Source organism: Dendrobates tinctorius, unplaced genomic scaffold, assembly GCF_039654945.1.
Source record: "Dendrobates tinctorius isolate UK_male_01 unplaced genomic scaffold, ASM3965494v1 ptg000310l, whole genome shotgun sequence".
NCBI lineage: Eukaryota > Metazoa > Chordata > Amphibia > Anura > Dendrobatidae > Dendrobates > Dendrobates tinctorius.
In genome coordinates this window covers 590,022-602,569 of record NW_027361977.1, presented here as the reverse complement: position 1 = coordinate 602,569, position 12,548 = coordinate 590,022, and the positions used below count along the sequence as shown (strand labels likewise).

General features: G+C 46.4%; 1 protein-coding gene across 12 annotated transcripts in view; it reads left to right on the top strand.

Annotated features, from left to right (window-relative positions):
• TULP4 (TUB like protein 4) overlaps positions 1-12,548 on the top strand; it is a 1,043,161-nt gene that overhangs the window by 688,537 nt on the left and 342,076 nt on the right. The window lies entirely within an intron of this gene.

Here is a 12,548-nt window from a genome sequence, read left to right as displayed (position 1 = left end):
TCCCACTTTCCCTGTTGCGGTGGTAATTGGGGTAATATTTTTGGGGTTGATGTCAGCTTTGTATTGTCAGTGGACATCATGTCCAGGGAATAGTATTGGAGAGGCATTTATAAAACATCCCCATTACTAACCCCATACTCAAATATAATACAGACACACAGAGCAAAAAGTACTTACCATATATACTCGTGTATAAGCCGACCCGAGTATAAGCCGACCCCCCTAATTTTGCCACAAAAAACTGGGAAAACTTATTGACTCAAGTATAAGCCTAGGGTGGAAAATGCAGCAGCTACTGGTAAATTTAAAAAATAAAAATAGATACCAATAAAAGTAAAATTAATTGAGACATCAGTAGGTTAAATGTTTTTGAATATCCATATTGAATCAGGAGCCCCATATAATGCTCCATACAGTTCATGATGGCCCCATAAGATGCTCCATACAAAATACACCCCATGTAATGCTGCACAAAGGTTAATAATGGCCCTATAAGATGCTCCCTAGAAAAATATGCCCCATATGCTGCTCCATAAAGGATATGGCCCCTTCCCTTTGATGTGGGCTCCAGCGCTGAGCCCACATCTTTCCCAGCACATGTCAGCTGTTTTGAACAGCTGACGTGTACCCAGAACAGCCACCGGTGGAATTGCGATCCACCCATGGCTATTAACCCGTTAAATGCCGCTGTCAAAGTCTGACAGCAGCATTTAACATGCGATTCCAGCAATCGCGCTGGTAATCCTACCATCGGTGAACCCCATCACGTGATCGCGTGTCACTGATGGGTCGGCATGACAACCAGAGGTCTCCTACAGATCTCTATATTTGTCAATGCCAGATTGCTATGAGCGCCACCTGGTGGTCGGCGCTAATATCAAGTCAGCAATTTTGCTACATACAGGTGATCTGATTATCGCCTGTATGTAGCAGAGCCGATTGGGTTATGGCAGCTTCTAGTCTCCCATGGAGACTATTGAAGCATGCAAAAGTAAAAAAAATAAATAAATTAAAAAAATATATATACCGTATGTAAAAGTTCAAATCACCCTCCTTTCGCCCCATTCAAAATAAAACAATAACAAAAAATCAAACGTACACATATTTGGTATCGCCGCTTTCAGAATCGCCCGATCTATCAATATAAAAAGAAATTAACCCGGTCGCTAAACGGCTTAAAGAGAAAAAAATTCAAAACGCCAGAATCACATATTTTTGGGTGCCACAACATTGAATTCAAATGCAATAACGAGCGCTCAAAAGATTGTTTCTGCACCAAAATGGTATCAATAAAAACATCAGCTTGGCACTCAAAAAATAAGCCCTCACCCAACCAAAGATCACAAAAAGTTGAGACGCTACGGGTATTGGAAAATGGCGCATTTTTTTTTTTTTTAACAAACTTTGGAAATTTTTTTCACCAACTAAATAAAAAAAAACCTAGACATGTTTGGATGTTTGCTGTCTATGAACTCGTAATGACCTGGAGAATCATAATGTCAGGTTAATTTTAGCATTAATTGAACATGAAGGAAAAAAAAACTGTGGGATTGCACTTCTTTTTGCAGTTTCACCATACTTGGAATTTTTTTTCCTTTATCGAGTACACTACATGGTAAAACCAAGGGTGTTGTTCAAAAGTACAACTCTTTCAACAAAAAACAAGCCCTCACATGTCCGTTTTGAAAAAAAAAAAAAAGTTATGGCTCTGGGAGCAAAAAATGAAAATGCAAAACCAAAAATAGCTCTGGTCATTAAGGCGTTAATTAAAACTGAAAGTCTAAACTTTAATTGCATCTCAGATGTTTCATTTTAAATAAAAAATAGTGGCATACAGAATTAAAATCGCAAAGATTTGGTCACTGTTTTTGGACCTTACTGTAGTCATAGTTAGCTCTATGGGGGTCTTCTGGACCAAATCATTTAGAGTGGGGATGTCAAACTCAAATAGATAGAGGGCCAAAATTAAATACTTGGACAAAGTCAAGGTCCAAACTTGATATTTATTAAAAATAAGTCTGCAATTGAGGAAGTTTTTCCTGATCAAATATAACGGTGAACTTTTTCATATGGAAACAGCTTAAAGGGGTTGCCCCACGAACAAAGTACATTTTAATTAAAAGATATTAGAATAAAATATTGGAATAGTATAATGTTATGTAAGAGCATTACGTATAGCATAGTAAAAAGTATATCACCCATGGCCTAATTTAAATATGTAATAACAAAGGATTAAAAAAAACCCTGAATAGTACAGATAATAAAGGATGATGCAAACTAAAGTGCCCCGAAACACAGTATGGTATGCCCACAGTATCCTCCACATGTGATGCATGGTATGATGATCCTACTGTAACCCCCCTGCCTCAATTCCCCTGACAAAGAATGGTGTCTCCACCACAGTATGATTTTTCAACTGTAATCCCCAAACAGCCCTTCATACAGTATAATGGCCCCAAAAAGTGCTCCACACAGTATAATGGTCCCCCACTTAGTCCACCATACAGTATAACGGGCGCCTGCATTGCCTTCCATAGTATATTGGCCTCACATGGTGCTCCATGCAGTATAATAGTCGCTGTGGTGTAGTAACCACTGTGTCCACTAGGGGGCGCTGTGTGGAGGTTCCAGGAGAAAGGATGAATGGCAAAATATTGAATGGCCGTTAGGTATCTCAAAGTGGGTGGCTTTGAGATGGAGACTTATAGGTGTGTGATCAGCAAGGTTTTTGCTGAGATGCTGATTTAATATGAGAGGGAGAAGTCTCCAGGTAACTAGAGAGATGGGCGGTCTGGTTACCTACAAATCCACCCAGGGGTGTGTTTGAAAACGCCTGTAGTGAAAGGCTATGTGAGTGAGTGAAGGACCTGTGATGAGGTCATAGTCATGTGACCCGGTGGGCGTGGCTATGGACCATATATTGTGGCCAGGGTAGGTCACATGTGGTGAATGCAGGGACCTGGTTGGTCCAGAGTGGAAGGTCCCGTGAGGAGAGTTGTCTCCTGGCACACAGCACGTGTGGACGCTGTGAGTAATGGCGATGTGTGCCTGAGAGTTCCCTGGAGGGAATAAACGTGTGCGGGATGCTGAAGCCGCATGAGGAGCCCTGACGTGGGTGAGATAATTGTGAGGCTAAGAGAGCCGGCGTACTGGACATTGATAACCAGAGTGGAGCACTATAATGGACGCTATGCAGATGTTATGAACTTTATGTTGATTGTTTTGGATTATGCTACGGATATGAACTGTATAGTGCTGCTGCGGCTCTATGCTGCATAATAAACTGCAAGAACTAGGTTTTGAGTTTATGGAAAACCTGTGCTGGATCTGGTTTTGTTCGCTGCCTAGCGAGGATCCCCTACTTAGATGACAGCGCTGCCTCACATTTGGTGGAGAAAGCTATGGGCAATATTGTAGCCTTGTTGCTGGGAGCAACGGAAGAGGACTGCAAAGTCGGTTGCTAAGAGCAACGGCTTAAAAAAAAGCGTATGTTGCAGTGCTGGCAACGCTGAGCCAGGACGGCTGACTGTTGGGGAAGCCAGTGCCCGGCTATGGTTCTTGAACCATGGGCGGCCTAGTGAGTAAGGCACTGTCCGAATCGGTGAGCCCAGTGCGGCCGTTTCCTCAGGAGAAAGAGACTGGTGTTTACTAGGATACCTCTGCTGTAGAGGGGTCCGAGAACCTGCGCTGCCAGCAAGTGACGGTCGTGAAAAACGTGTTTTACTGACCAGGATCAGTGAGAAAGAGACTGGTGATTGCTATAGGGTGCCTCTGAGGAGAAGAGGTATCCGAGGACCTGTGTGGCCGACACAGGCAATGGACTGGTATTCGTGTGGTACTGACCTTGGTCAGTGGGAAAGACTGTGTTCCTGGACGGTTCAGTGAGCAAGGTCCTGGAGGGTCAGTGTTGGGAAGATCCCTGGAGCACGTGGTATGACCTTGGACCTGGTGAGCCGGAAGTGTTGGGCAGTGTCAGGCAGAGACGGATGCCCTGACTAGCACCCGCTAAGCCCCTGGACCTGGTGTGGCCGGTGTGTTGGGAAACCCTGGAAAAAGGGTCGGCTCCCTGAATAGCACCCGGTGCGCCCTGTGTGTTGGACGGTCTCAGGCGGAGACGGTACATCCTGAATAGCACACAGAAAGGACATGTGAGTTTTGTGTTGGTGTGGCCTGTGTGTTGGACGGTCTCAGGCGGAGATGGTACGTCCTGAATAGCACACAGAAAGGACACGTGAGTTTTTGTGTGGTGTTTTTTCTTTTCTTCTTTTCTCAACTCAGCCTGCGGTGGCTCAGTGGGAGTCAAGAAGGTGACAAGCGGTTTGATGTTGGTCAGTGGGGTCGTGAAGGTGACAAGCGGCTTCCGGTAACTCAGCGGGGTTACGAAGGGGACAAGCGGCTTCCTGTGGATCGGCGGGTCCACGAAGACGGCGCAGCAGGAGCTGCAGTGACTCCAGCCGCTGTGTGTGAACAGCAGCTGGTGGTGTCGGTGATCGGTGACAGCAGGAGCTGTGGTGGTGCCAACAAGGACTTGTGTGGTATCGTTAAGACATAAACTGTGTTGTGTGAACTGTGGTCTGAGAAGACCGGTAAAATGGACATGGGGAAATCCTGAAAGGGGACGGTGGCCCAAATCGGGGTGGTAGCCCAAAAGGAGGTGGAGTCCCAGAAGGGGGCGGTGACCCAAATCTGAGTGGTAACCCAAAAAAGGGTGGAGTCCCGGGAGGGGGTGGTAACCCAAATTGGGGTGGTTCAGGAAATGGCAGCACTGGTTGACTCAGTGGGTATGTCTGCAGTACCGCAGTGTATGTGTATGTCTTGGGAGGAATGTGAGATATCCTTTCTGGGTAGTAATGACGGGCCCCAGGTGTGTACCGTGATGCTGTACCAGGAAGGAGTCTGTTAGGCTAGACTCAAAGAGTCAGGTGACTCTGACAGGAACTCCGCTCGTTTTATCTCTGACCGAGAAAAACGTCCGAGTTCGCTGCGTCCACGTGGTCATTGTGAATTATAAGGTGGACAGAGTCCTGATTGAGATGAAAAAGGGGGAGTGCCAAGGCGGTAGTATGCCACAAAACTTAGTGTATACCTTTGAGAGGCGCCGGGACTTTGTCATATTTGATGATGTGGGGCAGGAGGGTAGAGACGTTTCTACTGTGGGCCTAGCAGACACTGAGACGCTGACGCCTCCTAACGTGGACAGGCCAGACGTAGGGGCGACCGGAGAAAGGATGGCTTCAGACGAACTTACTGACCGGACGTCACCTGAAGGGTACAACGGTGTGAATGAGAAGGGTGTGGTAAACAAAAAGAGCGGAGCTGACACACGGACAGAGAGTGTCTTGGGGGTTTACCGTACGGGGTGGTGTGACTGTGACATGTTGTTGCCAGTAGCCACCGCTAGGACAGGATCTAGTGCTGTGCTGACTGAAACTCGTGACAGGACTGATGTAACCTGATCGAGAAGATAACGGGAGTAGAGAAACAGTCAGAGGGTAATTGGGGGGGTTCACTCGACTGACGGGACTAACCCAGGGGTACCCTTTGATGATATAATTAAAGAAGTAATGGTGCAACACATGCTGGCCAAAAGAGAACAAGAGCAGGAGATACAGTAAAGGAACATCTCGAACGAGAAAGTGTGATGAGACAAACGGCCGAGCACAGAGTGGAGGAGCTTGAGAAAGAAGTCTTGGAGCTCAGAGGTCACCTGTGAATGTGGCAAAATGTGAACAAGACCCTTAGGGAAGAGATGGAAGAACTCAGAGGAGTAGTTAAAAGTCTTCTGCAGGAGAAATTGGATGAAGACTTACCGCAAATGAACGCAAGTGATAACAGGACAGAACGGCCTGTAGCCCTTGAGGCAAAGGGTCATGAAGTGATCAAATCGTGTGAAGTTCGTGAGCTAAGAACTGAAGTAAGACAGTCATCCGGTCGGCTCAACGGTAGTAAGGGAAGTGTCCGTGGTAAAGCTAGAGCCTTCGGTCCAGGAAGAGAGTAAGACCACAACCTTCCAGTCTGTGATTGATGTACCAGAGGACATGCAAGAAGCCTGTGTGGAGGAAGGTGTGCATCAGGCTTTCAAAGAGGCTGTCAAAGCGTGTAAGGTGCGCTGGGCACCTGAGACTCGGCAGTTGGTGATAGTATCGGACAGAGAAGATACATCAAACCGAGTAGCTGTCCTGAAAGAGATGCATCTACAATGTCTCTACACCAAACAGCGGGTCAGGCAGAGTAGTGTGAAGGCTGCTTGATGCCTAGAGTTAGCAAGGGAAGGCTATGTATCAGCTGGGTTTGCGGAAAGATGTGGTGCCGGTACCCAAAGCTCTGATTGGGAGAATCATTGAAAGATCCGGGAAGGTAATGCAAAACCTTGTGAATATCTCCGGTGTGGTGAGAGTGAGGATCACTCCTGATGATGAAGACCAAGTATCCAGTGAAGTGGGTAGGATTCCCATCCTGGTGGTTGGCTCCGTGGAGAGCCTGAGAGACTTTTGGATGCTCTTGGAGTATCGAGTGGGGTACCTGCAAGAGATTGAGCAGTTGAGGCAGGACCGCCGGCGAATTAATAAAGAAGTACGGAATACCAGGTGGCGGCCGCCTGCAACCCAACAAGATGTAAGGACCCGAAGAGTTCCGCCAAGAAGTGACCGGGCAGATGGCCGAAGAATGTCAGCAAGTGGTAGTTCGACTGGCAGGATGACGTTGAGAGACCGTAGTTCCTGTGAGACCCTAAATGAGTCAGACTCAGGCCAGACAGTAGGCCTGTTTAAGACTGATGACCGTACCAACCGGCGGAGCTGGTCGGGGAACGGAACAAACAGAGAGAGGAAGGTGGTGACTAGACAGTGTCTGATGACGCAGACAGACTAACTGGAGGGTCAAAGATCAGGACCGATATTCTGACTGCTGGGGGTGGGGGAGGCCTAAGGTAGAGAGGAGGCCGTATGACAGATGGAAAAGGTTCTCTCGACCTGTGGTGCAAGGTGTAATGAGTGCCCGGTCTCGAGAGCCTGATGTAATGTTGTGTGTTCAACCCCACAAGTTTGAACAGAGGGGCGAGGTATGTGGTGTAGTTACCACTGTGTCTGCTAGGGGGCGCTGTGTGGAGGTTCCAGGAGAAAGGATGAATGGCAGAATATTGAATGGCCGTTAGGTATCTCAAAGTGGGTGGCTTTGAGATGGAGACTTATAGGTGTGTGATCAGCAAGGTCTTTGCTGAGATGCTGATTTAATATGAGAGGGAGAAGTCTCCAGGTAACTAGAGAGATGGGCGGTCTGGTTACCTACAAACCCACCCAGGGGTGTGTTTGAAAATGCCTGTAGTAAAAGGCTATGTGAGTGAAGGACCTGTGATGAGGTCATAGTCACGTGACCCGGTGGGCGTTGCTATGGACCATATATTGTGGCCAGGGTAGGTCACATGTGGTGAATGCAGGGACCTGGTTGGTCCAGAGCAGAAGGTCCCGTGAGGAGAGTTGTCTCCTGGCACACAGCACGCGTGGACGCTGTGAGTAATGGCGATGTGTGCCTGAGAGTTCCCTGGAGGGAATAAACGTGTGCGGGATGCTGAAGCCGCATGAGGAGCCCTGACGTGGGTGAGATAATTGTGAGGCTAAGAGAGCCTGCGTACTGGACATTGATAACCAGAGTGGAGCACTATAATGGACGCTATGCAGATGTTATGAACTTTATGTTGATTGTTTTGGATTATGCTACGGATATGAACTGTATAGTGCTGCTGCGGCTCTATGCTGCATAGTAAACCGCAAGGACTAGGTTTTGAGTTTATGGAAAACCTGTGCCGGTTCTGGTTTTGTTCGCTGCCTAGCGAGGATCCCCTAATTAGACATCGCACATAATGCTCCATGCAGTAGAATCAACCTATATAGTGCGCCATACAGTATAATACAGTATAATGGCCCACATAGTGCTCCATGCAGTATAATAGGCCCCACAGTAAAAAAATACTCACTTCAACCAGTTCCCCCGATGCGCCAATCTTTTCATGGTGTCGGTTCAGCAGGCTCATTGTAATTACATCATCGCGCTCATTGCACTGAGACGTCAAACATCGAAGGGGTTTGATGGGAGAGGCTGATAGAGCACAGAGTATCATTGCTTTTAACTGTAGTTGATAGTGCAAGGCTGGGCTGGGGGAGCAGTCTAAAGTTGTAGGCCAAATATACTCGTGAGCCAGAGTTTGACATATGTTGTTTACAGGAAATAATTGACTGGAAGATAAACCCAGTGAAAAAGCATTATTATTTGAAACTGGTGCTAGAGAATCCAAGGGATCAATTCCATAAAAAAATCTTCTTTGAATACTCCATGTCAGGAGCCCCGCTCTGCACTTGCTCACTGAGCCAGTGCGGGTGTCCTGAGTACAAAGACAGTGCTCAAAGATACCTGTGGAGCAGGGCAGCAGTGGTGACGATGCGTGCTTCAGAGTATCAGGACCTGAAGCACATGACTGCTGGGGGCGTGGCCTAAGCTCCACAGATCTAGGAGCTGCAGGGAAACTCCTAGAAAGGTAACTACAGGACAATGTTACCAAGGGGCATAGACAGAGACAGAAGCCAGATGAAGCCAGGGTCAAAGCACAAGATGGCAATACAGTACCAAAGGTTTAGACAGAATGGATAGTCAGGACGTAGCAATAGGTCAGAAAACCAGAACGGGCAATAGACGGTACAATAGGGACAAACTGTAACGGAGTAACGATAGCCAAGCCAGGAGGTCAGAACCGGAGAAGACAATGGTACCAAAGCGAGAGATGGAGTACAGAGTGAGGGAACAGGCCGGGTCATACACGGGAAGCAAACAAGCAACGCAGAATACACGCACACCAGGGGTCAGACACACCAGAACAACAGTATAGCTGACAGAGAACCCTGGTAAAGAGTGAGTATAAATACCCCTCCCAGATCCAGAAAGAGGCCACGAACACTTAACCCTGTGAGTGCAGGGCAAGAACCCTGTTCAAACCATGACACTCCAAAGCCAAAATGGAGTGGTATGTGCTAAACATCTTGTGCTTGAGAGAGCCATTTAAGTGAGGCGACCACATATACTTTGCAAGGGCTCATGGGCAGATAGTTTGCAGTATACCAAGAGTTTATTTTAGGTTGTGTGCAGTTTCAATAAAATCAGTGTTTTATAACAAGGAGATTATCACTAGAGGACTAGGTACCTTTTGCTTCATAGTCAACTGATCTGTGTAACCATGCAGTCCTTGGGGTGAGAAATCTAATAACAGTAAAGAAGAATAGCTGTCCCTCAGATTACCATCTGAGTAACTGACACTTGCAGTATCTTTCAACTAACACTTGCATCCATTGATGCAGAGGTAGGAGCTCAGCTGATGTCTGCAAAGTGCCGTGGAATTAGTGGCTCTATGTGAGTAAAATAAATAAATAAAGATGTAGACTGAAGACTGAGTAGTAGCCTGTTATGATTAGGTAACCGAGGAGGATAGCAGGTGAATAGGCTAGGTAACCAGATAACCAGAGAGGTTGGTAGGTTAGCGGATTGCAGACCCTTAAGCTGACAACACAGCTAGAATTAGCCGTGGGACGTACCTACTGTTAGGAATCTGGTTTCTACAATGCCTATGCAGGAATCCAGATTCTCACATTTGTCTCCAGAGGCTAAGTCCTTCGTCCCTTCTTCTGAGCATGCTCATGGGATGAGCTCCCATTGGAGTTCGGGAGTCAGGTGCTCAGGTCCTGCTCCTGATTCCATTGGTTATGCTCAGGGCTCTGGGGATTTCCGGCAGGTCCCGTACGCTATAAAAAGTGCGCATGGCCGTTCCGCCATGCGCTAGTATTCTCATACTTGCTGCTGTATGTTTGATGACGAATGCTTGGACTGGTGACTGACTCATTAAATATCCCCCTCCTTGGTTATTACGAATGTGTGAGTGATTGGGTCAGCCAGTAGCAGCGCTAGCGCCAGCCCGCTCAAGCCTCATCCATTGCAGCAGCTAAAAATGTGCTGCATTGCGCCAGCATTTCTGGCAGTGCCTTGCCCGTGGCTCTATACTTGCCGCGCTGCAGTTGCAGCACAGTGTGCGTTCGCGGTTGCAATGCCTCTGCACCAGACGTCTAACGGTAGGTCTAGACGGAGTCAGTCCCGTCAGTCTTGGCGACTCCTTTGACCTTATACCGCGTCTGTGTCGCTGAGCTTCTGTGAAGTTCTAACAGACTCAGCGTTTGTATTTGTGTTCATGCTTGCAGTTCTGTGTGTGAAACAGTCTGCTTTTGCAACATATGTTTATGCTTGCAGCTCTGTGTGTGCAACAGAGCTTTCTCTTGTGCACTAGGTGCAGTCAACCTTGTGCACTTACAGCCTTAGTGCTCTGCCTCTCTCAGCAGCGGTTTTGTCACCTACCGCACGGTGGACCCCGGGCGGCGAACACGCTTTATTTATATTTTTATTTAGCGTGTTCCGCCGTACTTAACACCTACGATGCCCTAGATGCCTCGGGACAGCCAAAGAATTAACTAAGCCTAAAGAGAGAAATAGGAAAGCTAAACTGCCCTGGAGTAGAACCCCAAAGGAATAGATAGCCCCCGAACATATATTGCCGGTGAGACAAGATGAGGCACAAAACACAGGCAGAAAATAGAGTAAGCAAATGATGGGGCCCAAACTGTCTAGCTAGAACAGGACAGAAAAGGATACTGTCTGCAATCACGCAAAAAACCCTAAGAAAAATCCAACACGTCTGATGTGCAAAAATACTGAGGCCACACGACCTCTCCCCCAATAAATCAGAACTCTGGTGTGAACTGGACGCTAAACAAAGATACTGATATAACAGGGGATTAGAGATACAGAAAAGACTGACACAAGCTGTAGCATATAAAACAGAGTCCAGCACAGGTCCCAACAGGGAACCCGGCTGAACTCACACCAGCCGAGCAAAAATCAGAGAATAGCAAAAATGAATGAAAATGCAAAAAGATTCAAGCAGACAAATAACTTATCTGAAATATGCAGGACGGAGCAGGAGGCAAGCAGACTTCCAAAATGGTCAGGAAGCAAACCAAATCATCGGCAACAACTGAGGAAAGGTTGCTCAATTAAATCTCTCCAGTCTGTAACACCTGACCTCCAATCATCATCCTCTGCAGACTGTTATATATGTGATTGGACTGATCACTTCATTAGTATTGTAATTTAACATTTAAAGAGGAATAGTAACTAAGTGTCCAATTTTTGCTCTTATTTTATTACTGCCGCTCCTCTGAGTATTCTGTTTTTCTTTGTCTTTTTAAATCCGCCATATTGTTTTAGAGAGATGGATCTGTTGACTCAATGCAAATTTTTATGGTCACTACCAAGAGGGAATTGCTAACAGGGTAATTATACAGACCAAGCTAAAGATGCCCACAGATACTCCTGTGAGCAATGCCCCTTTGAGCCACACAAAATTACCATATTGGGTGCACTAAATAAAAACTCCATATAGCTCATATAATTTGGCAAATTTCATATGATTTTGTGACAGAAATTTATTATAATGCGACCCATAGTATTTCACATAGTATAATGCACACCATAGACCTCCATATAATATAATACACTCATCATAGTCCTCCCTATATTATAATGCAGTCCTATGTATTGTATAATGCATTCCCTAAATTCCTCCATACTGTATAATGCATCCCTTAGACCTCCATATAGTATAATGCACTACCCCTAGTACTTCATATAGTATAGTGCATTGCATAGTCCTCTATACAATATAATGCATTCCCCATAGTCCTCCATACAGTATAAAGCACTCCCCACATATAGTACATACAGTATAATACAAATCCTATAGTCTTTGATATAATCCAGTCCCCACATAGTATAATGCAACTTACATGGTCCTCAGCATATAATACAGTATAGTAAAATGAACTACCCATAGTTCTCAACAGAGTATAATGCAGCCTCATAGACTATAATGCAGCACCCATAAAGTATAATGCAACCCTGATAGAGTATATTGCAGCACCCATAAGGTATAATGCAGCCCCATAGAGTAAATTTAGTATATTGCAGCCCTATAAAGTATAATGCTGCCCCATAGAGTATAATGCCACCCTATAGTGATCCAGTATTATAGCGCAACGTACTCACTGATTGAAAAATAATACTCACCTCTCCGCGTTCCCCCACTGCTCCGGTCTCTGCAGCGTGTCTACTCAGCAGTGTGGCTCGTGATGAAGTGACGTCATTATGCTCATTGCTTGAGACGCAGAGAGGGAATAATGGAAAAGGGAGTGTCATCCGACGCTTTCACCTCCATCATTGCTTTCAACTGTATCGGCCGATACAGTTGAATGCGTGACACAGGTGGGTGTGGAGCTGGCGCTGGCACCAGGTCTCGCTGACTCACAGGCCCCATAGTGGATGCTTGTTGTGCAGCTATTAACGGCACGCCATTGGCCTTGGGGTTCCTGGGTGAGTGGTGGCCCCTAGTCAAATGCCCTAGTCCTCTGGAAGAGACCTCTAGTGTATCGATCAAGCAATCCAGGCAGCCTTGCTCCAGC